The sequence below is a fragment of the Trichosurus vulpecula genome, chromosome 1 (assembly GCF_011100635.1).
Source record: "Trichosurus vulpecula isolate mTriVul1 chromosome 1, mTriVul1.pri, whole genome shotgun sequence".
Classification (NCBI taxonomy): Eukaryota; Metazoa; Chordata; class Mammalia; order Diprotodontia; family Phalangeridae; genus Trichosurus; species Trichosurus vulpecula.
Genome location: NC_050573.1, coordinates 479,347,858 through 479,374,884, shown reverse-complemented (window position 1 = coordinate 479,374,884; position 27,027 = coordinate 479,347,858). Strand labels below are relative to the sequence as shown.

General features: G+C 37.2%; 1 pseudogene; it reads left to right on the top strand.

The window, feature by feature from the left end:
- LOC118840196 lies at positions 1 to 26,546 on the top strand (annotated as a pseudogene).
- The last annotated feature ends 481 nt before the right edge of the window (positions 26,547 to 27,027 follow it).

The following is a 27,027-nucleotide window of genomic DNA, read 5'->3' as shown; positions in this document are numbered from 1 at the left end:
ATGTCCCAGGGCAAAGCCTTTAATGGACATGACCTAGATGGAGATCAACAAAGGTGTCTGAAAAAGAGTGGTCAGACAGGTAAGAGAAGAATCAGGATAGAGTAGTGTCATTGAAATCTAGAGAGAAGAATGTCTCAAAGAAAACAGGTTAAAATGTCAAAGGCAACAGAGAAGTCAAGAAGTATGAGCATTGGATAAAGGCAATTAAGAAATCATTGACAAATTTGGAGAGGATAATTTCAGTTGAATAACGAAATCTTAAATCTGACTATAGAGAATTAACAAGGCAATGAGAAAAAAGGAAGCATAGAAATTGCTTGTAGTTGTTGTTCTCAAAAAGTTTAGCCATGAAAGAGAGAAAAAAAAACTGAGGCATGGCAGAGAAAGATTGGAAATGGACTTCAGAAAAGAGGACAAGGTCCTCTCAGCTTGTTCACCAAGAAGTCAATATGAGGAAGGGGGAAGAAGATGAGCTTGGAAGTTGCAATGGGAAGCAAGGAGTATTCCCACTAATCCTTCCTTGACCAGTGAGTCAGATAAGGGTGATGAGATAAATGAAAGTGCAGCCAGTACTGGAAAGATTGGAAAAGGGACATGTGTTGTCAGAAGGAAGCCAAATCTCAATGACAGTCAAAAGATGGAAAGAGTAGGAATGGTACTGAAAGAGAAATTCTTCATTTGAGCTTTCATCCTGATTAAGGAGGCAAAACTCAGGACAAAGAGAATTAAAAGGATTTTATCATGGGTACATTAAGGTAGCAACATGTTGACAGTGACAGAAAATTGTTAATATAATTATTAATATTTGACAGAAAATTGTTAATACCAAATGTTACTTATTACTCCCTTAATGATCCTAGCAATGTCAGAATTTCAGTAATGCCTTTATATTATTACTACTATTAAGATATTTACTCTTTATTAAGTTGAGTTGAACCATATCCTAAATTTCACCCACCTAGAGATTTTATCTCATAAAGGAACCTAGCTTAAGCTGGATCTCAACTTCTAAGGTCCTTGCCTCCTTCCATTGGGATTCATGGCATGAAAGGCAAAACAAAAAAAATAAAGTGGTTTTCACTTCCTTGAAGTAGATTGCCAAGGTTCTCATGACCAGGCCTTGCTACCTCATCCTACCACCTTCCCCCACTCCACCTCCTAAAAGTATAAAATATAGTATAAAAAAACTTCAAGATGGAAGGTTTGGTACACCATTATCTCAGTTAAAAATGCTTTATTCCTCAACTCCTGGTTTTGATTTATTCCACGCTTTGACAACAGGAAGATCACCAGAAATCAGTGAAGGCTTCAGGGTGGGACCAGTTTTTATAGGTAACTTTAAGATAATTCAAATAGGTCCCCATCTGCAGAAGAGGTTGGGCCCTTGCCTCTCAGTTCCTCCCCAAGGTAGTAAGAACAAAGGTCATAGGTGTGAGGGGGTGACTTGGTGGTGTGACAAATATCAGGGGACTGAGTGACACCTCCACCAACAGTTATTGACAAACAGAACTGGGAACAATGTGTCACTGAGTCAAAATAACTTTCAATAAAGGAAAATTTTTAAGATGAAAGCAAGTTTGTTCCTTGTAGAACAGAATTCCAGAAAGCACAGTGAGAAAATGAGAATAAAGGATTGGGCAGTGAGATAACAGAGTTTGAATGATAAAAGCTACAGGTTCCTAATCAGTGTGAAGTATGAAGGACTGGGAAGGAGTTTGTTATAATACATAGGATTTCCTGTCAATACTACATACTTCGGCACTTATTCATTAAACATATATTTTCTAAAAGTTCTACCTACGTCATATTTCCTCTATAAAATTGTAATATCATTAATAACAATAACAGCAACTATAGCAATAATAAACCTTTACGTAACTCTGTAAGATTTGCAAAGATCTTTACATCCATTATTTCACTGGATCCTCAACACAGTCCTATGAAGTAGATGCTATTATTCCCATTTTATGGGTGACAAAATTAATACTAAGAGAGCTTAAGTGATTTGCCCAGGATAATGTGGTTAGCAATTGTCTGAAGTCTTATTCAAATCCATTTTAACTTCCCAAGGTGTCTTAATTCCCAAGACAGTCTTAAATCCCTATTCACTATGCCTATTGTATGCCCCACAACAGTCTGGTAAACTGCTATGTAAATAGTATCTCAATTCAAATTAATTTTTGAATGAATTTAATTCAGTAGACAGGATAACCATGATTTGTCTTACAGTATTACATGTGTACTTTGCCCCAGATGCACCTGCTTCTACTTGTTGGCTCTGGGCGTCCCTGTCTTCAGTCTGGTTTCTTACCTAATAGGAAGTATATAAGAAGCTTCCTGATTGGGCAGAAGTTAGCAGAATCTCAGAGATGAAAGGGGACCTCAGGAGCTATTGATTGCATCCCACATTTGAAGAGGACTCCCTTCTACAACATCCCCAACAAATTCTCACCTAAAAATTTCCAGGGACCAGAAACTCACTCTCTTCCAAGTGAAAGCCTAAAACCACCTTGATGCAACTTCTACCTAATTATTCCAGTTTTGCCTTCTAGAACTAAGTAAAGCAAGTGTAAGTCTTCCTCCATATGATGGTGTTTTAAAATATTGGACAACTATTATAATGCTAATTACCTTTACCAGCTAAATCTTTTCCCTTCCAGGAGAAAAAGATCCCAATTCCCTCAACAGGTACTCCTATAGCATTGTCTTCCTCATTTGCTCGGTTGTATTTTTTCTGGTTTAATTCCAGTTTGTCAACATATTTCCTGAAGTATGATATCCATAACTCAATATCCTACTACAGATTTCCCCTCATCTTGACAAAGTACAACAGCGTTATAGTTAATAGAAAGATTATATAAGAGGGTAAGATAAAGATTCAGTGCATCCCTCTCCCATCCAGTTCAGCTTATGTTTTAGTCCTTTTGTTGTGAGCATTACTATAGAAGCTAAAGCAGGAATTATTCCAGATTTCACTAGTTGATGACAGTTTTGAACATGTACTTCTGAAACTGTGTTTATGAAGAATTCTGGAGAAAGAGAACAAAAGAGGCAATATCTTTCTTCCTCTCACCTACTATATCTCCCGTAGGGGGATAATAAGAAAGAATGGTGGGTCAAGGGGTGCCCAACCTATGGTTGCAAGCATCCCTTTCCTTTCTTTTAGGATCTGACATGCAGACAACTGGTATTAGATTACGAAATCATTCACTCCCATCTCCACCCCGATTTTTTAAAAATTATATAATTATAAAACAGCTGGAGGGAATTAAGGTGCCCCTCACTTGCCTATTAAATAAGGACTATATTAAAGTTTAGATTTCCATTAAGATAGACGATTTCCTTTACCTTGTTGAAAGAGGGTTGAGGTTATGGGAACAAGTTGATTCTGCCTCTGCCCTAGCTGTTCCCTATACAAACACTTTCCTTCATTGCTCACTGTCCTATGATTGATATTGTTTCACTTTCCCCCTTTACATATTTAACAGTTCCAATTGCTGCTGTGTCCAGAAAACTGAATAACTATGTAACTATGTTTTGTCAATCTTTCTCTCTGTCTCTGTGTGTCTGTCTGTGTGTCTGTGTATCTGTCTCTGTCTCTCTCTGTCTCTCTGTCTCTCTCTCTCTCTCTCTCTCTCTCTCTCTCTCTCTCTCTCTCTCTGTTGCTGTTCCTCCTCCTCTTCTTCCTCCTCCTCTTCATTCTTCTCCATTCTTTCAAGTCTCTCTCCTGGGAACCATGCACAAGGACCCGAGTTTAGTCCAAGAGAACCTTGACCTTAAAAGATAAGTCAAACGGCCTTTATCATACTCTTTGGCCCTTAACACATTCTACATCAGAACATCAGGGGAAAATTACTGAAAATGTAGGCTATTCCCCTCAATATTTTGCCACCATAAAAAGGGCTGCTATGAATATGTTTGCACATTTAGGTCTTTTCCCTTTTTATGATCTCTTTCACCTAGTAGTGGTATTGCTGGATCAAAGGGTATGCACAGTTTTATAGCCCTTTGGGAATAGTTCCAAATTCCTTACCAGAATGGTTGGGTCGGGTCACAACTTCACCAACAGTGCATTAGTGTCCCAATTTTCCCACATCCTCTCCAACATTTGTTTTCCTTTTTGTCATATTAACCAATTTGGTTGGTGTGAGGCGGTATTTAAGAGTTGTTTTAATTTTCACTTCTCTAACCAAAGTGATTCAAGTACTTCTTTATATGCCTATGTATAGCTTTGATTTCTTTATCTGAAAACTGACTGCTCAAATTCTTTGACTATTTATCAACTGGAGAATGGCTTATGAATCCATAAGTTTGACACAGTTCTCTATGTTTTTGAGAAATGAGGCCTTTATCAGAGACATTTGCTGTAAAGATTGTTTCCCAGATTTCTACTTTCCTTCAAATCTTGGTTGCATTGGTTTTGTTTGTACAGAAGCATTTCAATTCAATATGATCAAAATTATTTATTCTACATTTCGTAATGCTCTCTATCTTTTGTTTAGTCATGCATTCTTCCGTTCCCCATAGATCTGACAGGTAGACTATTCCTTCCTCTTCTAATTTGATGGTTTCATTGTCTATGGTGCTTTTTTAGCAAGATGTACTTTCCTTCCTTATCTCTTTTATTTAAATGTATTTTTGCTTTTACTTTGTCTATGATCAGTATTGCTACCCCTGATTTTTTTTTTAGTTCAGCTGAAAAATAAAATATTCTGCTCCAGCCCCTTACCTTTACTCTGTTTGTGTCTCCCTACTTCAAATGTATTTCTTGTATGTAACATATTGTAGAATTTTGGTTTTTAATCTACTCTGCTGATCTGCTTCACTTTTATGGGAGAGTTCATCCCATTGACATTCACAGTTTTGGTTACTACCTGTCTGTCTCTTTCCCTCCATCCTATTCTTCCTCCTATTTGTCTTCTCTCTCCTTTCACCCTTTCCCACCTCACCAGTGTTTTGCTTCTGTCTACCATTTCCCCTGATCTGCCCTCTCTTATGTCAGTCCCTGCCCCCACTTTACTTAATCTCCCTCCCTCCCACTTCACTGTCAGGTAAGATAGATTTTTATGTTCAACTTATTGTGTATATCATTCCCTCTTTGAGTCAATACTGATGAGAGTAAGTTTCAAGTGATACCCATCGCCCATTTTCCCATCTTCCCCTTCACTGTAATAGATCTTTCTGGTCTCTTCATGTGAGATAAGTTACTCTATTCTACCTCTCCCTTCCTTCTTCACCTTTGTACTCCTCTTTCTCATCCCTTACTTTTTTATGTCATTCCCTCAAAATCACCTTACACCCATATCTTCTGTCTATGTATATTCCTTTCATCTGTACTTTTAGTGATAGAATTTTTTAGAGTTACAAGCATCACCTTCCTGTACAGGGATATAAAAAATTTAGCCCTGTTGAATCTTGTGTTCTTTTCCATTTTTACCTATTTGTACTTCTCTTGTGTTTTGATATTGGAGATCAAATTTTTGTTTACTTCTGGTCTTCTCCTTACAAAGGCTTGAAATGACCATTTTTTTCCCTTGACATATTATGTTTAATTTTGCTGGATAAGTGGTACTTGGTTGTAGTTCTAGCTCCTTTGCCCTGCAGAATATCAAGTTCCATGGCCTCTAATCCTTTAATGTTGCAGCTGCCAGGTCCTGTGTGATCCTGATTGAGACTCTTTGATATTTGAATTGTTTCTTTCTCACCACTTATAGTAATTTTTCTTGACCTGATAGTTCTGTATTTGGCTATAATGTTCTTTGGGGTTTTTATTTTAGGAACTCTTTCCTTAGGTGATTGGTGGATTCTTTCAGTGCCTATTTTGCCCTCTGATTCCAGGATATAAGGGCAGTTTTCCCTGATAGTTTCTTGAAAGATGCTGTCCAAGTTTTCCTTTAGATTATGGCTTTCAGGTAGTCTAGTGATTCACATATCTTCTCTCCAGGATCTATTTTCCAGGTCAGTTGTTTTTCCCACGAGGTATTTTACATTTTTTTTTCCATTTTTTCATTCTTTTGAATTTGTTTCATTGATTCACTGCTGGTAATTCTTGGAGCTGGAGTCTGCTGGTTCCCCTGGGTGTATTAAAGCATGTGGGGGGTCCTGGTGTTGGTGTTTCCCTGTTCCACCACAATGGGGCTCAAGATCTCCCACTGGTTTACTGAGGTGAAGCTTGCTGCTGGCTTGCTGGGATGCTTCCTTCCTGGGATGTGCTCCTCTCTCACCCAAATGAGATGGACCTTTCTTGATGATCCTCCAAGTTTCTTAGGCTAAAATATTGTTTCACCCCATCTTTTGGCTCTTCCTGTTGTTCCAGGATTTGTTTTGTGGCTCTATTTTATGGTTGTTTGGAGGTGACTATGGAAAAGTTGCAGTGGTTTACTGCTTACTCTGCCATCTTGGCTCCCAGAAGTAGAAGCTTCTATTAGTTATTTAGACTGTTATTGTTCAGTTATTGATAGATTTGATTTCTTCCCCTGAAGACTGCCTATTCAAATCATTTGACCATTTATCAATCAGGGTATGGCTCTTATTTTTATAAATTTAGCTTATTTCCATATTTGAAAAATAGTACTTGATGTTTTGTTCCTCCAGATAAATTTTGTTATTAATTTCTCTAGTTTAATAAAGTAATTTTTTGGGATTTGATTGGTATTGTACTGAATAAGTACTTAATTCATGTACTATCATTTTGATTATATTTACTTGGCATAGCCATTAGTAATTAGTATTAATAAGTTTTTTGATCTATCTCTATTTGTGTGAAACTTTTTTTGTAATTGTATTTGCATAGTTCCTATGGGTGTCTTGGTAAGTAGACTCACAAATACTTTATACTTTTTTCTTCTATCTCTCCCTGCTGGGTTTTGTTGGTAATATGCAGAAATACTAATAGATTAATTCAATTGGGATTATGTTTTATCCTGCAACTTTGCTAAAGTTGTTTATCATTTTGACTACTTTATTGTTCAAATCTCTAGATTTCTCTAAATATACCATTATATCATCTGGTAAAACTGATAGTTTTGCTTCTTCATTGCCTATTCTAATTCCTTCCATTTCTTTTTCTTGTCTTATTGTTATATCTAGCATTTCTTGTATAAAATTGAACAGTAATGGTGATAAGCATCCTTGCTTCATTGTTGATCTTATTGGTAAGGCTTCTAGTTTGTCCACATAATAGATAATGCTTTTACAAGTTTTAGATAGATATTACTCATCTTTCTGGTGTTTTTAATAGGAATGGATGTTACATTTTGTCAAACGTTTTTTCAGCATCTATTGATATAATCATATGATTTTTGTTTTTTGAACTATTATGGTCAAATATGATTTCAATTTTCCTAAAACTATGTTTGTATTCCTGGAATTAATTCAGCTTTATTATTTAGTGTATGATCTTCCATGATATATTTTTCTAACATCTTTGCTGGTACTTTATTTGAAATATTTGCTTCAATCTTGATTAGGGATATTGATTGAGTTTTCTTTCTTTGTTTTTGCTCTTTCTGGTTTAGGTATTAAACCACATTTATCTCGATAAAAAGAATTTGGTAGAACTCCTTTAGCTACTTTTCATAAATAGTTCATTATTATGGAAATCAATTGTTCTTTAAATATTTGGTAGAGTTTACAGAAGTCATCTTGGTGGAGCCAAGAAGGCAGAATAAAAGTAGGGATTTGCTTGAGCTCTTCCCCAAAACCACTCCAAATGCCTATAAAATGACTCTAAACAAATTCTAGAGCATCAGGACTCACAAAATGACAGAATAAAACAAATTCCAAGCCCAAGACAACCTGGAAGGTCAGCAGGAAAGGTCTGTTGTGCCCTACTGAGAGAAGAACACAGTACATTGCAAAACATGCCAGCACAGACTGGGCCTGATCAAACTTGGAGCAGGCCTTAGGAAACTGAATCACTGGCAACTATGGCAGATTCCTGACTTCTCAACACAAAAATGCCAAAGACAACTTGGAAGGTCAGTAGGAAAGGTCTGTTGGAGGTGGGTGAGAGAGGAGCATGTTCATCCCACAGACAGTGGGGGAAATTGAGTGGTTGATCAGAGGGTGTTTGCAGGGATCTCTTTCCTGGCACTAAGGAAGTATTCTCTTCTATTGCCCATCCTTGGATCTTGGTCACAGTCCTGAGTGGTGGTCCTGGGGCAAGGAGGAGCACTGGCATGGTAGAGCTTGTGGGTGCAGTGAAGAGGAATTCATCACAGTTCTAAGGCAGAAAAGAGTGCTTTTGGTCACTCACAGACCAGAATACAGTCCAAGAGAGAAGTAAAAACCTCTCCTTTGATCACACCACCTTGGAAAAACTGAAAACATACAGGTCCTTAGAAGTATCTCTGAAAACAGATGCACAAGATCTCTGAAGCCTGGCACAGTGCACCTTCTACACTGGAAGCAGAGTCCTGCATTAACAAAGAGCTAAAAAGTCAAGTAATTGTTGAGAGAAATGAGCAAACAGCAGAAAAAACTCAGACTATAGAATCTAACTTTGGTGACAACAAAGATCAAAACAGACCCTCAAAAGAAGACAACAAAGTCAAAGCACTTACATCCAAAGCCTCCAAGAAAAATATGAATTCATTGCAGGTTGTGTAAGAGCTCAAAAAGGATTTTGAAAATCAAGTAAGAGAAGTAGAGGAAAAATTGGGAAGAGAAATGAGAGTGATACAAAAAAAATCATGAAAAATGAATCAACGGCTTACTAAAGGAGACCCAAAAAATAGTGAAGAAAATACCATCTCAAAAAATAAACTAATGCAAATGGCAAAAGAGGTCCAAAACACCAATGAGGAGAAGAATGCCTTAAACACCAGAATTGCCCGAATGGAAAAGGAAGTCCAAAAGCTCCCTGAAGAAAATAATTCTTTAAAAATTAGAATGGAGCAAATGGAAGCTAATGACTCTATGAGAAATCAAGAAATTATAAAACAAAATGAAAAGAATGAAAAAAATAGAAAACAATATGAAATATCTCATTGGAAAAACAACTGATGTGGAAAACAGATCCAGGAGAGAGAATTTTAAAATTACTGGACTACCTGAAAGCCATGATCAAAAAAAGAGCATTTTTCAAGAAATTATCAAGGAAAACTGCCCTGATATTCTAGTTCCAGATAGTAAAATAGAAATTGAAAGAATCCACCAATCACCTCCTGAAAGAGATCCCAAAAGGAACACTCCTCAGAACATTGTAACCAAATTCCAGAGTTCGCAGATCAAGGAGAATGTATTACAAGAAGCCAGAAAGAAACAATTCAAGTGTTGTAGAAACACAATCAGGAAAACACAAGATTTAGCAGCTTCCACATCAAGGAATCAGAGGGCTTGGCACATGATATTCTAGATGTCAAAGGAGCTAGGATTAAAACCAAGAATTACCTACCCAGCAAAACTAAGTATAATCCTTCAGGAGAAGAAATGGATGTTCAATGAAATAGAGGACTTTCAAGGATTCTTGATGAAAAGACCAGAGAGAGCTGAATAGAAAATTTGACTTTCAAATACAAGACTCAAGAGAAGCATGAAAAGGTAAACAGGAAAGAGAAATCATAAGGGACTTATTAAAGTTGAACTATTTAGATTTCTACATGGAAAGATGATATTTGTAACTCATGAGACTTTTCTCAGTGTTAGGGTAGTTGGAGGGTATGTATAGATATAGATATGATATATCTATCTATATGTGTGTGTGTGCATGTATACATATACATACATATATAGACAGGGGGTCATAAGGTTAGTTGAATATGAAGGTATGATATCTAAAAAATAAAATTAAGGGGTGAGAGAGAAATGTACTGGGAGAAGAAGAAGGGGAGAGGTAGAATGGGCTAAATCATCTCACATAAAAGAGGCAAGAAAAAGCTTTTACAATGGAGAGGAAGAGGAGGCAGATGAGAGGGAATGAGTGAATCTTACTCTCATCAGATTTGGCTTAAGGAGGAAATAACATACACACTCAATTGGGTATGGAAACCTATCTTACCCTACAGGGAAGTAGGGGGAAAGGAGACAAGAGGGTAGGGATGATAGAAGGAAGAATAGATTGGTGGAGGGGATTGTAATGGCAAGCAAAGTAGAATTTTTGCTGGACTGAAAGTGCATTGAGTTTAGCCAATCAGAGACTTGTATGTGTGTTGAGTTCTAGCCTATCAGATGTGCATGAATTCAGTCAATCAGAGACTAGAGTTCTAGCCAATCAGATGTGGGCTAGAACTGTATATAAGGAGAGCCCAGAGTGTGAGAGAGGCAGACATCTAGAGGGCATTGAAGAGAAAACATTGAGAGAGCTGCCAGCATTGAGAAGAGACAAACAATGAGCTGTGAGCATTGAGCTGAGAGAAAGCCTAAAAGAGCTAAGAGGAGCCTCTGGAGCAGACAGGAGATCTCTGAGAGTGGGGAGACCTTTGATGGCCGGGACTTGCTGAAGAAGCCTCCAAACTTTGAAGGCAAGTGGAGCTGTAAGGCAGAAACTTGCCCATAGGAATGAAACTTATCTTAAGCCCCATTTGAGAGCCATTAAAATGAACTTAGCTGTTAACACAGAGCATCTAGACTTTGGAGGTGAATTAAGATAGTGGTGTTGGTGTTGTGTGTTGCTGCCCTGTTAAGTTTCATTTCCCCAGAAACAGAAGCTGTAGGCAGCAACCCCTGGAGCCTGCTGTTGGGCAGGAGCTTGTAGTGGAGCAGTATCCATGAGCTGGGACCTGGTGCAGGAGCAGAGAGTTACCTATGTGTGAATCCAGGAGAGAGTTGGGAGCAGTCAGCCTACAGAGGAAGAGCCAAGGGACTTGGAAGTCAACCTCGAGTTGAGATGAAAGAAGACTTTACTTGGATGTTTGGTAATGATTGAGGAGATTGTTCTTACTGTGACCTAGGAGTGGAATGTGGTGGCAAGCAGGGTAGGACATTTCGCTGCTTTTTCTTTTGGAGTGCTTCTCAGCACTAAGGTAATCAAGTGCCTTTGATTGAGCCTTGCCTTTGTTTCAGTCAAGAGTCTTTGATGGAATCAAGAACTTTTGCTGACTTGCTTAAGTCACAAGAAAGTCTATGTCACAGTGTTTCAACAATTTGGCTAGCAGCTGTTGTGGGAGTGAAAGACCAACACAAGCCCAACAACAAGAATGCTGCCAAAGCCCAGGTTCTTTTGATGTTCTTTACTAAGGAAAGCAATGTTAAGGGGTTAACAAGCTTACTTTAATTCAGCATACAAATACCACTTGCTTGGTTCAGGGGGAAAAGCCAGCACCCTGAACTTCGGAGCAAATACAAACAAATCACAAACATCGACAGACAGACCAAATACAATTCATAGTTACCAACATCTAGGTTCAGCCCGGGAGTTCATAACAAGGGCTGACCCAGAGTCACACGCATGTGTGGGTAAGAGCTCCGAAAAAGAGAAAGCCCACCCCTGGTTTTATATCTTTTTCAGGGTCAACGGTGAGTCACACACGCGACTCACCCACATGATCTAAAATCATCACAAAGAGGAGACTTAAACCCACATGGTCTAAAAGCCTCTGATGTCCCAAACATGTCACTCAAACTCGTGTGTAAACTAGGACCTCCACTGAGGCAAGGAGGTCACCAAGGACTCTCAATCTAATCAAGGAAACAAAGGCCAAACTCTTCAAGGGCACTTGGTTGAACTGAGTGCTAAGAGGCCATTTTGTTTACCAACACACACATGAGTTTGAGTCACATGGTTGTGACTCCCTCTGACCCTGAAGAAGTGTGTATATACTCTGGGGTTAGCATTTTGCTTTGAGGGCATACTCATTGGAAGAGTATTGGTAGAAGAGTATTGGAGACTCTGGGTAGTCACTAAGGAGCCCTCTGGTTTTGAAAACACAGGTGTTGGTGCTTCTCTCTCTGGTAACTGTATCTATTGCTATGGTCAGATGGTGAGAAGCCTGTCTGTTGATTTGTGTTATTTTTCTCTGCTTGTAATTTCTCTTTGTATTTTCTCTGAAGTTCAGGGTGCTGATTTTTTCCCCTGAACTAAGTGAATGATATATGTATGTTTAATTAAAGTGAAATTGTAAACCCCTTAAAATTGCTTTCCTTAGAAAAGTAGATCAAAGAACTTGTGCTAGTAGACCTCTCCTGTGCTGGTGCTATTGTCCTTACACAGTCACAGTAGCAACAAGTAGCATTGTTGTTACAGGGATAATGAGAAGCAAACATTTTTGAGAAGGGACAGGGACAAGGGAGAGAATAGAAAAAATGGGGGGCAGGCTAGGATGGAGGGAAATATAGTTAGTCTTTCATAACATGACTATTAGGGAAGTGTTTTGACTGATTACACATGTATGGCCTATATAAAATTGCTTGCCTTCTCAATGAGAGTGGGCAGGGAAAGAGGAAAGGAGAGAATTTGGGACTCAAAGTTTTAAAAACAAATGTTAAAAATTGTTTTTGCGTGCAACTGGGAAATAAGATAAACAGCAATAGGGTATAGAAATCTATCTTGCACTACAGGAAAATAGAAGGGAAGGGAATAAAAGTGGCTGGAAGGTAATGGAAGAGGGGGCAGATTGGAGCAATGGGTAATCAGATTGTGTGCCATCTTGCAGGGGGAGAGATGGGAAGAAATTTGGAATTCAAAATCTTGTGGAAGTGAATGTTGAAAACCAAAAATAAATTAATAAATAAAAAGAAAAAAAAGAAGGCTAATCTTGATCTTGCCAGTTCCTAGTTCCTTCCTCCCAAAATCAATTATATATTATTTATGTATAGAAGATAGATGAGTTGCAATATAATATAAATTGATATTAGTTATATATAGCATTTATTATGATAAAATACATGGTTTTATATGATACTGTATTTTATATAACATAAACTGTGATTATACAGTTATATATAATGCAAAAATATAACATATTATTTATATTCATGCCACGATAATTAATGCATATCAGATTTTTCCTTGTATTGGACATATATGCATATATACATATAAATGAATATATGTATTACATATACTTTCTGAAAGATCCCTCCCATATGACCTTACTTTTTTTTCTTTAAATTTATTTATTTATTTTAATTTTCAGCATTCACTTCCATAAGCCTTTGAGTTTTAAATTTTCTCTGCCTGCCTTCCCTCCTTCCTTCCCAGGATGGCATGCAATCTGATAAAGGCCATACATGCAAACTAATACTAAATATATTTGCACATTAGTCATGTTGCAAAGAAAATTAGAGCCAATGGGACAAACTGCAAAACAGAAGAAACGAAAAAAGAGCAAATATTATGCTTCGATCGGCATTCAGACGCCATAGTTCTTTCTCTGCATGTGGATAGCATTTTCTATCATGAGCCTTTTGGAGTTGCCTTAGATCCTTGCATTGCTAAAAAGTCTATCAGTTAGACATCACACAATGTGGCTGTTACTATGTGCAGTGTTCTCTTGTTTCTGCTCATTTCACTCAGCATCAGTTTATATAAGTCTTTCCAGGTTTTTCTGCAGTCTGTCTGCTCATTGTTTCTTATAGCACAATAGTATTCCAGTACATTCATATACTACAACTTGTTCAGCCATTCCCCAGTTGGTGGGCATCCCTTCAATTTCCAATTCTTGGCCACCACGAAAAGAGCTGCTATAAATATTTTTTGTACATGTGGGTCCTTTTCCCATTTGTATAATCTCTTTGGGATATAGCCCTAGAAGTGGTATTGCTCAATCAAAGAGTATGTACATTTTTATAGCCCTTTGGGCATTGTTTTAAATTGCTCTCCAGAATGGTTGGATCAGTTCACAACTCCACCAATAATGCATTAGTGTTCTAATTTTCCCATATCATCTCCAGCATTTATCATTTTCCTGTTTTGAAATGTTAGCCAATCTGACAGGGGAGATGTGGTGCCTAAGAGTTGTTTTGATTTGCATTTCTTTAATCAATAGGGATTTAGAGCATTTTTTCATATGATTATAGATAGCTTTAATTTTTTCCTCTGAAAACTGCCTGTTCCTATCCTTTGAACATTTGGCATTTGGAGAATGACTTGGATTCTTATAAATTTGACTCAGTTCTCTATATATTTTAGAAATGAAGCCTTTTTCAGAGACACTGGTTGTAAAAATTCTTTCCCAGTTTTCTGTTTCCCTCCTAATCTTGATTGCATTGGCTTTGTGCAAAAACTTTTCCATTTAATGTAATCAAATCATCCATTTTTCATTTCATGATATTCTCTATCTCTTGTTTGGTCATAAATTCTTCCATTCTCCATAAATCTGACAAGTAAATTATTCCTTGCTCTCCCAGTTTGCCTTTATATCTTTATGTATTTATATATATTTATATATTTTATTATATTATATTTATATATTTATTACTTATTAATATATATATTTATGATTTCATGAACCCACTTTGATTTTATTTTGGTATATGGTGTAAGTTGTTGGTCTATGCCTAGTTTCTGCCATACTATTTTCCAGTTTTCCCAGCAGATTTTGTCAAATAGCGAGTTCTTATCCCAGAAGCTGGGGTCTTTGTGTTTTTCAAATAGTAGATTATTATAGTCATTGACTACTGTGTCTTGTGTACCGAACCTATTCCACTGACCCACCACTCTATTTCTTAGCCAGTACCAAGTAGTTTGGATGATTGTTGCTTTATAATACAATTTAAGATCTGGTATGGCTAGGCCATATGGTCTTACTTGTAGTTTTTCTCTTATTAATTGGTAATTATTTAGTGTAATGACTCCACTTCTTTCTCTCTGACTTCCTGGCATAACCTTGAGTTTCCTGTTGAGGACTAATTTTAAAACACCTTACTTTATTATGCTAGTAACTCTAGCCCTTAGCCTCTCCTCTAGGCATCTGGAATAGCTAAACCTACTTGTCTTTGATTAAATTATTAATTCCATAAGACAATCACCACTCCATACATATACACTCCCTAAGCCCCAAGATCTGAGGATATTTTAACAACATTTTCTCTGAAAACTTATGTCCTTCAAAATTCCAAACACAGAATCCAGCTGCTAATCAATAACAGGAAAATATTCCAGAAAATGAAAGTAAATATTATCTCCTGGGAGCTAATTCTTATAATATTGGACTGAATTGTCCAAATGAAGTGCACATTAAAGTTGTCCAAAACAGAGCAATAGAATGACACACAACATCCTTTTAAATGCAATTTTCATAAGATCTCTCAAAAAATTTTTTTCTAAGTGACTTTCCCATTTGTTTTCAGCAATAAAGCAAGCCAGTGATGAGAATGATTCTGAAACTTGAAGTTTCAAGTTTGAAAAAATAAATAGATATGTAAATGAATGAATAAATAAATGAACTATAATGATACTGCCCTGTATTGAATGAATATTGGAGCATTGCTCTTGTTATAGCATATAGACATGACAGCATAATGGCCTGAAATGTGGAACAGAGGTGAAATCCACTAATCTTGTATTGGTGTGCTTAAAAGCACATGCACAGGGGGCCAGCTACTTATTATCTATAGAGGCAAGCAATTCATCACAGGTCCTAAAAGAGAGCCATGCAAAATTCATATTGTTTGCTTGGGAAGCAAACCTTAAATCAAAATCAATCCATACCCCTATTCCTGCTCAGCTACATGACTTGGGACCACTAGCTATCTCTGCCAGATGGCTTGATTTCCTCTTCCTTAGGAACCAAAATAAAGTGAGTATGAATGATAATGCAGACATTCATTATCATCAAAATTCATCCTACAATGTCTCAGTTCCCTAATTCAGTTCTCTACCTCAATCGCTCAATATTACCCAGAGGTAATCTCTTCTCCACAAAGCTCTTTTTCAGTTTCTGTCTTTTTTCCCCTTTTCCCATGACTTACACTTCTCCTTAATAATAAAATCTCCCTCAAACCAAGGAAGAAGTTTCCTGTGATATGAAATCCTTTTAATATGGACATGTATCTGCTTCACTGCACATTGGATTTGCTGATATTTGCCACCATTACAAAAGAGATCTTATTTAGTACCATATTGTGGGTTTTTGAAATTAAATCTGGTTACTGTGGCTGAGTGTGTATTTTTTGACACTATATAATTGATGTGAGAATACTAGCATGTTTCATATCCTGCTTGTGTCTGTCTCTATTCATTTTTGACTGTGGATTATTTTTATTTTGTTTAAAGGAACAGTGAGGGCATAAGACAAAAGGTAATATGATAGAGGTTGCCCAGATTTTTCAACTCTTCTTTAAGTTCAGAAATGGGTGGTACAAAGGATATATTTGTGAGATAACATGCATGATCTTTTAAAAGTAATGCGAAACATGTATAATCTACATCAGATTTCTTATCATCTGGGGGGGAAGGGAAAGAGGAAAAGATAGAATTTGGAACTCAAAACTTTAAAAAAAGAATGTTAAAATTGTTTTCATATGTAATTGGGGAAAATAAAATATTTAAAACTAAAAAAGTAATGCAAAATGTGTGAGTATTATTGATTTTTCTTGTTCAGTCATCTGGAAGATAAAATCTTGGGTATCATCAATAGTGAATGATTTTCAGATAGCTATGCATTTTTTTCAGCCTGCTCCTCTCAAAGACACAAAAAATCTAGCAGAAATACAGTAACTATATGACTTTTGAAGTAACACCAGAATAAGCATGACAAAAGACCAGAACATGAGTAATTTTTAATTATCATTTGCTATAATAAGCATAATATTTTAGCATAATAACATTGAAAATGTTCTCATAATTATAATGAATATAACAGGAATCATCAAGGAAGGAGTAAATAAAAATTGTTTTGATGCTGCTATTTTTTTTTTGAGATCATCATTCAAAATTTGAGGGATACTACTAGTTAAGTAATCCATTGATAGCAAAACAGAGATAGCAAAAAGTGATCAGACTAAGTCACAGATGACTTGGACACCTGATCTCAAATAGAGTTCACAGAAACCATAGGCCACTTTCCCTATGTAAACAACAGCATCTCCACTCGCCAAAGGACAATGAAGTTGAGATTATTTATAGTATATACCCCTGGAAGATCATGCCCAATCTATGGTGATAACAAAAAAGGTCTAGCCTGAATCATTCTCAATCTGAAGGAACCTTGAATGATCAACTATACTTCAAATTTTGAGGTTCTTTAACTAGTATTTCAAAAATATAAAATTTTATATTTTTAATGAAACTCTAAAGTGAGATAGAAAATAGCAACTACTTGGGGAAAGTGTACTAAATCACAAAGCCCCAGCTTCTTTCAAAAATCTTATTTTGAATAAAAAACTATATAAAGGCTAAATCAGGCTCAGTTGTTTGCAAATCTATTCAGAGAAAATACCTGATAGGATATGCCTCCCACATCATCTAAATGCAAGCCCCTATGTTCATTAACATTTCCATTATGTGTCCAAGCTCATAAGGTTGATTAACCATTTGGAAAAGTTTAGTCACTCTTTCCTAACAGACATTAGATTTCCTGGTTCTCAACGAATCATCATATGATATTTAGTTCATTTATTAAATTATCACTAACTTCACTGTAATTGCCTCTCTAATTATAATGATGTTGAAGACTTTCAAAAATTGCTGTGACCTCCTCATTACTTGCTATGGCTGCTGCCTTGCCATATCCCAATTGTGGTACACTATTTCCAGAAGAAGGACCAGAGGAAATTCAAGGAACCTCAAGGAAGTGAAAGCACATGAATTTCATAAAGCCCTAATAATGAATGGATGTTAAGAAGATCAGGTTTCCCCATATCTTAAACCTAGAATAAGTAAGGTAAGGATAATATCAATTCATCATGAGTTGAAAATAGTTTGGAGGCTTTAATAAAGGGAATGATGGACACTTCTGGGTGATGATTAGGGACAAAATCAATAGATTAAGTCCTAGTTATTCACATTCGTTAAAATTACCACCTAACACCTTGCCTAAACGTTTACTTAACTTAACTACCTATCTATTCTTCACCTTTGAAGTAGTATTCCTCAGTTTTCATTGTAATGAGTTGTCCTAATAAAAGGACATTCAAATCCTTTCACAAGTTTTTTCTTCATTCTGTGAAAACTGAACCCTTTTCCCCCTGACATGCTTCAGGAAAATGTGGAGGAGATGGCAGAATCCGTTATAGTTATATAAGAGGTATTTTTTCTTAGCTAACTAGTCTAATTGATGGCACCAAGAATCACTACAACATATATATTACAACCAACTTGTTTCAAACTGTATTGAAAGATTGTATTTCACCACCAACACCAACAAACACCAATACCAACACCACCACATCCTGTTAAAACGCCTTCAGGGAAAACCATCTGAACTTCATGTTTTCCATATTTTGTTTTCATATACTTCTTCCAAATACTGCCTAGAGCCTTGAAGATATAAATGTTATACCACTAAGGTCTTTCAACTTACTCTTATATGAGACAGAAGGCAATTTCTTAATCCTCTGGGCAACATTCACATTTATTCCTTTGTATGTCATTCAGGGCCATTAATCATCCTAGCAGCTTCTCTATTGCCAACGAGATATGGGGAAATGATAACACTTTATGGAGTAATTAATCCTGGGACAGATGTGAAGTTTCTAAGACTACTGCTATTAGAGCATTGATAGATTCCAGAATACCTATTAAGGCACTGGTTAATAATGAGTTTAGTCTGTGAATATTACATTACTCATAAACAAGAAACATTCGGGCTTTATGTCTTATATTTGTTATTTGCCAAGTCTATTCACATAGAAATAATGGTGAAATTTTTAATTCTTAATGCTGTTGTTGAATAAATAGAGCCCAATTGGCATAGCAGCTGGAATTGAATAATTCTTGAAACCTCCTTCCTTCTATAATGTTAAATGTTTGTAAGTTGAATAACATAACTCCGAGCGAAACTAATGGTCATTGAGGGCAAGAGGGGAAGGGAAATAAGAGCTCTATGTCAATTTCTTGCCACTTTCTATTACTGTGTCTTTTAGTCTTTGAAACAACAAAGAGGGCAGATCCAACAGTATAAAGAAATACTTAGAATCAGCTTTTAATGAAAATTTAAAGGGATTTTTAAAAGGCAGGTATGCCTATTATTTTAGGTAACTACTGTTACTTTAGGCAGTGTGAAGATACAAAGACAAAAATGAAACATTCTGTGTCCTAAAAGAACATATAGTCTACTGGTGGGAGGAGGGGGGATAGATAGGAGGATGAGGTAGAAAGAAGATTTAGACGATATCTGTACAAATAAATAAATACAAAACATCTAAGTTGCCATCAAATATTTATTAAGAGCCTGCTATGTGCCAAACACTGTACAAGGTGCTGGGGATGCAAAAGAAAGGCAAAAGATAGTACCAGCTCTCCAAGAGTTCACAGTCTAGTGGGAGACGCAACATGCCAACAACTATGTACACATAGGTTAAATTGGAAATAATTAATAGAGGGAAGGAATTTACATTAAGGAATGTTAGGAAAGGCTTCTTACAGATGGTAGGATTTTAGCTGGGGTCCAAAGGAAGCTGAAGGATTTCAAGCAAGATGAAGAAAAAGAAAATTCCAGCGAAAATGCAGAGTTGAAAGTTATCTTATTTGAGGAACAGAGAGGACGCCAGTGTCGCTTAAACATGGAGTCATTGTGGGGAGGAAGGCAATAAAGTATAAAAAAACTGGAAAGATGGAGATGTTACAAAAGTAAATATTTACAGGACTTGGTAACAGATTGAATCAGGGTGAGTAAGAGGGATTGAAGAGTCAAGGATGACATGTAGGTCATGAGCCTGGATGACTGGAAGGAGTAGGGGTACCCTCAAAAATAATAAAGAAGTTCAAAAGTGGGGAGAGTTTGACAGGGGAGAATAATGAGTTTGGTTTGGGACATGCTGAGTTTAGGATGTCTCTGAGACATGAAGTTTATGATGTTTAATAGATCATTAGATGAGTAGATCTGAGAATCACCAGTACAGACATGATCACTGAAACCATGAGAGCCAATGAGATTAGCAATCAAAATTGTATAGAGAATGAAGAGGATACAAGATAGAGCCTTGGGGAATACTGGATGAAGATGCAGCAAGGAAATTGAGATAAAGCAACTAGACAGGTAAAAGGAGAAACAGGATAGAAATGGGATTTCATGGAAACTAGATGAAAGAGAGTATTGAGTGCTTGACAGTATCGAAGGCAAGAGAGAAGTCTAGAAGGATGAGGATTGAAAAGGGCCGTTATATTTGGCAATTAAGAGCTCACTGAGAACTTTAAAGAGAACAGCTTCAGGTTGGAAATCTGAACATAGAGTTGAGAAGAGTGGAGACCATCAGAGGCAGCCTCTTAAGGATACTAGCCATGAAAGGAAAAAGAGGTAAGAGGCGATAGCTAGTATGGATAGATGGATCAAGTGAGGGTGTTTTGAAGTTTGGAAGGACATGGGCATATTTGTAGGCAGCAGGGAAAGCAGCCAGTAGACAGAGACTGAAGATTAACGAGAGAGTGTGGATGGATATGATCATTTTTGTATGTATTAGCCTGGGCAAGAAGAATAATCACTTCTTCATGTAAGACAGGATCTAGGTTTTTTAAATTAAAACTAAAAAATAAAGTCTTGTCCCTAGTTTCCATAACTTTAACGTGAGGAGTTTGTGCTAGTAGCCTCTGTGGTCCCCTTCATAGCTCTAGATATGATATCTTACGATGTTATGTTGTATATTGATCCCAGCTTGCACATATTCAGGATTCCTGGATCATTTTATGTAACTGGATCAGCTATTTCTCTAAGGCTTGACATGTCTCTTTTATTTCTGAATAGCTTCAATAAAGTTGGTGGTCCCACAAAATTCTAAGTACCTTTGCTCTGCCAGATAGTTGTCTTGCCATAACATATATCTGTAAACCACTTTCTTTATAACAATAAATTACTATCCATAATAAATGTACTCCATTATCATTTTGCTTTCTATAGAATTTTGAAAATTGCCCTTGTCATTGACAAGCAGACTAAAGAATTGTAAAAATCTGCAGCATTGCTCCATGGATTCAAAGTTGAAAACTCAGTATTATAAAAGATGAATTTTTACTTCCAACTGAACTTCCATACTTACTGACTCCACTTAATTGAATAAGGAGCTAAAGATGCAGAACACAATAAAGGTACTTTTGTGACAAAAGGGTGCATTTTAAACATGTTTCTCCAAGAAACTGGCAACTACTTCTTCCTACTTTAGAGGAAACATCACAGAATTTAAGTTTTCCTTTATTTTCTGACTACATAAATATTTATATAACAACTTAAAAATCACAACACATAAGTGGGCTGGATAGGAAAACATGCAGTCATAAGACAAAACATATGACGAAAATATTTCTTTCAAATTAGTAAAATATTGGTTCAAGCAGTGGGGGTAGAAGTGGATTGTTTTTTAGGCAAAATGTTTTTCTATCAAAAATAATCTGTCAGTGATATAAAGCAACTGCATCATTTAGTCAGTTCAGATTGGGAGAACTGTACAACAATAAATCATAAGACTGTGGAACTGGTCTGAGAGAGCAAGAGAGGAAATGACATGATTTAGCAGCAGCAGTAGTGGTAGAAGGTAAAAGGCACAAGGACATGTGAGGGAACAAATCTCAGCTCCTTGCTGATGAGCCTGGCTTCCAGTTCTACTCACCTTGCATCTTTTTTTGTAATTTTTAAAATTTTAAACTTAAATACAAAATAAGAAAAGAAAAAAACATTTGTCATGTGCACAGCAGAACATGAGAGAGGATTCAAAACTATTTGGTACTGCTAAGAAATAGAGTGGTGGATCAGTAGAACAGGTGTAGTAAACAGACACAGTAGCAAATAACTATAGTAATTTGCTGTTTGATAAACCCAAAGAATCCAGCTTCTGGGACATGATCTCATTATCTGACAAAAACTGTAGGAGAACAAGAACGTAGTGTGACAGAAACTAGTCAGAGACCAACATTTCACACCCTATGCCAAGATAAGTTTGAAATGGGTACATGATTTAGACATAAAGGGTGATATCATAAACAAATTAAGAGAGCAAGGAATAGCTTACTTGTTAAATCTATGGAAAAAGGAAGAATTTATGACCAACCAAGAGATAGAGAACATTATGAAATAAAAGATGGGTAATCTTGATTACATTAAATTGAAAAGTTTTTGCATAAAGCTACTGTAATCAAGATTAGAAGGAAAGCAGAAACCTGGGAACAATTTTGACAGCCAGTGTTTCTGATAAAGGCCTCATTTCTTAAAAATATAGAGACCTGAGTCAAATTTATAAGAACATAAGTCATTCCCCAATTGATAAATGTTCAAAAGACATGAACAGGCAATTTTCAGATGAAGAAGTTAAAGGTATTTCTAGTCATAGGAAAATTGCTCTAAATCACTATTGATTAGAGAAATGCAAATTAAACAACTCTGAGGTATCACATCACACCAATCTGATTGTCTAATATGACAGAAAAAGAAAATGATAAATGTTGGAGAAGATGTGTGAAAATTGGAACACTAATGCCTTGTGAAGTGATGCAACCATTCTGGTGAGCAATTTGGAACTATGCCCAAAGGGCAACAAAACTGTATATACCCTTTGATCCAGCAATACGATTACTAGGTCTGTATCCCAAAGAGATCATTTAAAACAAAGGAAAAGTACAAACATGTACAAAAATATTTATAGCAGCTTTTTTTGTGGTGGAAAATAATTAGAAACTGACAGGATGCCCATCAATTGGATAATGGCTGAACAAGTTGTGGTAAATTAATATAATGGAATACTATTGTGAATATAATGAAATACTATTTCAGAAAAACCTAGAAAGACATGAACTGAGGCTTAGTGAAGTGAGTAGAACTAGGAGAACATTGTACACAGTAATAGCAGCATTGTGTCATGATCAACTATGATAAGCTTTCCTCATCAATACAATGACTCAAGACAGTTCCAAAAGATTCATAATGGAAAATGCTATCCACATTCTGAGAAAGATTCATGGAGTCTGAATGCAAATTGAAGCATAATATTTTCACTTTTTTTGTTTTTTCTTTCTTGTGGTTTTTCCCTTCTGTTCTGAGTCTTCTTTCACAACATGACTAATGTGGAAATGTGATTAATGTGATTGTACATGTATCACCAAGAGTGGATTGCTTGCTGTTTTGGGGAGCTGGGAGGGATAGATGGAAGGGAGAACAATTTGGAACTCAAAATCTTATAAAAGTGAATGCTTAAAATTATCTTTACAAATAATTGCGGAAAAATAGAATACTATAAGGTGGTAAAAAACATTCACACACACCCCAAAAAATAAAGACAGGCATCATTCTTAATTCTCCTATTTTTGGAAAATGGCATTGTATTGCCAAGAATGGTGATTTTCTTTGTGATTTATCAAAAAAATTTCCTCATGGCAAATCCATACTCTTTTAATATATCAGTGGCATGTTGTCATCTGTTTTGTTTTTCATTGCCATTGTACTTAAAGTAGCTACAATGCAATTTTAAAGAACAGATGTCAAGAATTTCTGCTTTGGAAAATGTCATATCTCCCATTAACATTAGAATTTCTCAGATGTTTAATGGAGCAGTGCTGAATGATTGATTTGTGGAAATATCTTGGACTTGGATTACTTCTAATACAAGCTCAAATGCCTTTAAAATAAGGAAATAGGATGTGATAGATTTTTTTTCCATTTTTAAAATAATAGTATTTGAATTAAAAGTCTTTAAATAAATAGACCACCATAAAACACATATCTGCAATTAGTTAGAATCTGCTTGGTACATCACAACATTAAAATTTTATTCTTGGATGGAGGTATATTCTACAAAGGGAAGAAGGAGGGGAGGGAGGAAGGGAAAAGGGCAATAAATACCTGAAATTTTTAAATTTGGTGAATCCAGGAGAACTTGCAAAACATGGAAATTACATGTAAAATGCCCCAAAATAATTCATTTTCTCCTGCTTGGTATGATTACTGAAAGACAACTGTTAAGCACTTTGGGGAGTCATAGCAGATAATGAGATTTTGTGGAACTTTGTGTCAGATATTTTAATCCCGCCATTCCACACTCACCTTCTTCATCCATCTCTGCCATCTTCATTAAGGAATACTATGTGTCTTGAGGTCAATAGAGAGAAGTAAGAAGCAGAGAATTTTCAAAGCCCGGTAGAAATAGAAAATATTGTTTAAGGTGAAAGGTAACTCTGTTTACTAAAAAAAGAACATGAATAATGGACTTAAATTCAGAAAAGCTGGCTAGTTCAATTTCCAGTTGGTACTCTGGTTGGGGGACCCTGGAAAAGTGAGCCTCAAATCTCTAAAACATTTGAAAAATACCAATAAATGGTGTTGTTAAAAGGAAAGATCTTTGTAAAACTGTGAAGTTTTATAAAGCTATATGATATTATTAACAATAATAATAATTATAACTCTCTCAAACTCCTATCATCCATGTTATAAGAGGACAACAGCACAATGACAAAGAGAAAGCCACTATGGTAGCCATAAAGGCTCATCAGGAGCCCCGAAATGTTGGCCAGTTGGAATGTGGCAATATTATTGATTAATACCTAAGCCAGTGTGCTGTCTTTGGGTCTATAAACCTAAGAATCAAATAAAATGGCAAAGGTTTGCTGACTAAACCTACTTGGAACTATTATTATAATCAGTTTGGCATGAAGAATAGAAGAGAAAGTGACATTATTTCATATCTTTCTACCATAAGAAGGCAAAATATATCAGAACAAATGAGAAATATCAATACTTTAGTTGCTGAAAATTCTTCAGTGCAAATGGGACTAACCACCAAATTAAGCAAACCAGAAGTGAGAGAGGATGTTATTGTACGCCAAAACTATGTGGATTGGCCTATTTCTAGACCCCAGCTATCATGTGTACCACAATTTGACTCACTTATAAACTGTGAAGTTCCTATGTACCTAATAACTAATTCAGTCAACTTAATTTAGATAAGAAATACAATGTCGGGTCTGTAGCAACCAATGGAATCTCAACACCCAACGAACCCCTGCCTCCTCCTTTCAACTCATAAACATCTAATCAGTGACCTCTGTGATAAATGTGCCTAATAGTAGAATCTCTGGATCAATGGAACCAAGTGAACCAGACTGGAAGGGTGTCAGGAATCAGCCCCAAGCTGATGTGTGGGACTCAAAGCTGTATCCAGAATGAAAGGAGACAAATTCAGGGCCCTGATGGCTGGAAAGGGAGCCAAGTATGGGGTGGACAACCTGTTTATCCTCAAGGTTCTGATGTTGCCAGTGTCTTCCCTGATGGGCAACCCTGCCCATACCTCATAGGAACTTCATCTATGTCTGGAAGACTTGGGGGAAACATAGGCAAGTTTTGGGAGGACCAGCATCCAAATGGAGCACTGAGACACTTGGAGTAGCCACAGGACCCCACACCATGGAGATAGTTTATCATCACCAAAGACGTCAGAGTTATGTGCCCATTGCCAAAGGCTTGTCTGCCTTCACCCTCATTGACCAGACTCCCTTCTCTGTGCGTATGTCACAGCTTCAGGCCCTCGAAGGGGAAAGAGGGACTTTCTGAGGAACCAACCCTTGATCTTCAACCTCCAGCTCCATGATCCTAGCAGCTATCTGTCCCAGGCTGACCTGTCCTACACTTGGAATTTTGGAGATGGCAGCAGGACCCTAATCTCCCCTGGTACCCATTGTCACTCACACTTACCAGGGGCCAGACCCAGTCACTACTCAGGTGGTTTTGGAGGCTGCCATTCCCCTAGCCTCCTGCAGACCCTCTCCTGCTCCAGGTACTGTTCCCCCAAGCAAACAGTCTTTAGGCACCACAGCTGGAGGGATAGTAACTTCAGAGGTCCCTAGTACCACAGGCACAAAGATACTAACTGCAGTGGCTCCTGGAACCACTACTAAAGAAATACAAACTGTACAGGTCCCTGGGACCACAGTTGGAGAGGTGTAAACTGAAGGGTTCCCAGGCACCACTGCTGGGGAAATGCCAACTGTAGAACCAACCAATAACACAGATGAGGGTATTTCAGTTGCAGACATAACTGGGAACACAACAGGAGTAGGGCAAACTGTGGAGTCTGCAGACACCGCTGATAGGGTCATGGTACACCCAGGCAGCAGCCCTGCTGTGCCTGCAGAGGACACCTCAGAGGTACCCACAATCCCTTCTTTAAGACCAGAAGCTACCAGCCTCACTGGAACAACAGGATTATCAGCCCTCCCCTCTTCTGGCACAGCTGTCCTGGCACTGGTGAGGCACCAGACCCTTCTGGACTGCCTCCTATATAGATTTGGTTCCTTTTCTCTCACCTTTGACATTGCCCAGGGCATTGAGAGTGTTGAAATCTTACAGGCTGTGCCCGTCAGTGAGAGAGACGCAATTGAGCTCACTGTGTCCTGCCAAGGCAGACATGTGAAATGGCTCAGCTCTTCCACAATCCTGGCTGCCTCAGTGTACAATTCACTGGCTGAGACTGCCCCCTTCCTTCTATCCAGGCCCCAGTGGAGAAAATATACTCCTCCTCGATGGGCATAAGGTCTGACAGCCCAAAGCATCTCAGGCCTAGTCCAGGGCTAAGAGGAACTCACATCTTTCCCTCCTCTCTCTCCCCCATACTGCCTTGTCATTGCCTGAATTGAACCCTTTGAACATACACACACACACACACATACACACACATGTACACACGCACACACACATACACACACACACATACACACACACACACACAAGAAATGCAATGTCTCCTAATTATAATCAGCTCTTCTACTTCCTCTAACCAATGTATGCAATGTAAATAAACTTTCCTAATCACAATGCCTGTGTGATTGACAAGGGGGACTGTAGTCTATGCCACTCACTGATTGACTACCTCTCAAGTTCCCCCCCCCCCACTCAGTCCCTGTGACTTTACCCAACAACAAGAATCAGATATAAGAACAGAGATCCAGAGGTCTGGGCAACCTACCATTCACTTACATTGTGGTCATGTCAACTATAGGTCCTAAGAACTGGG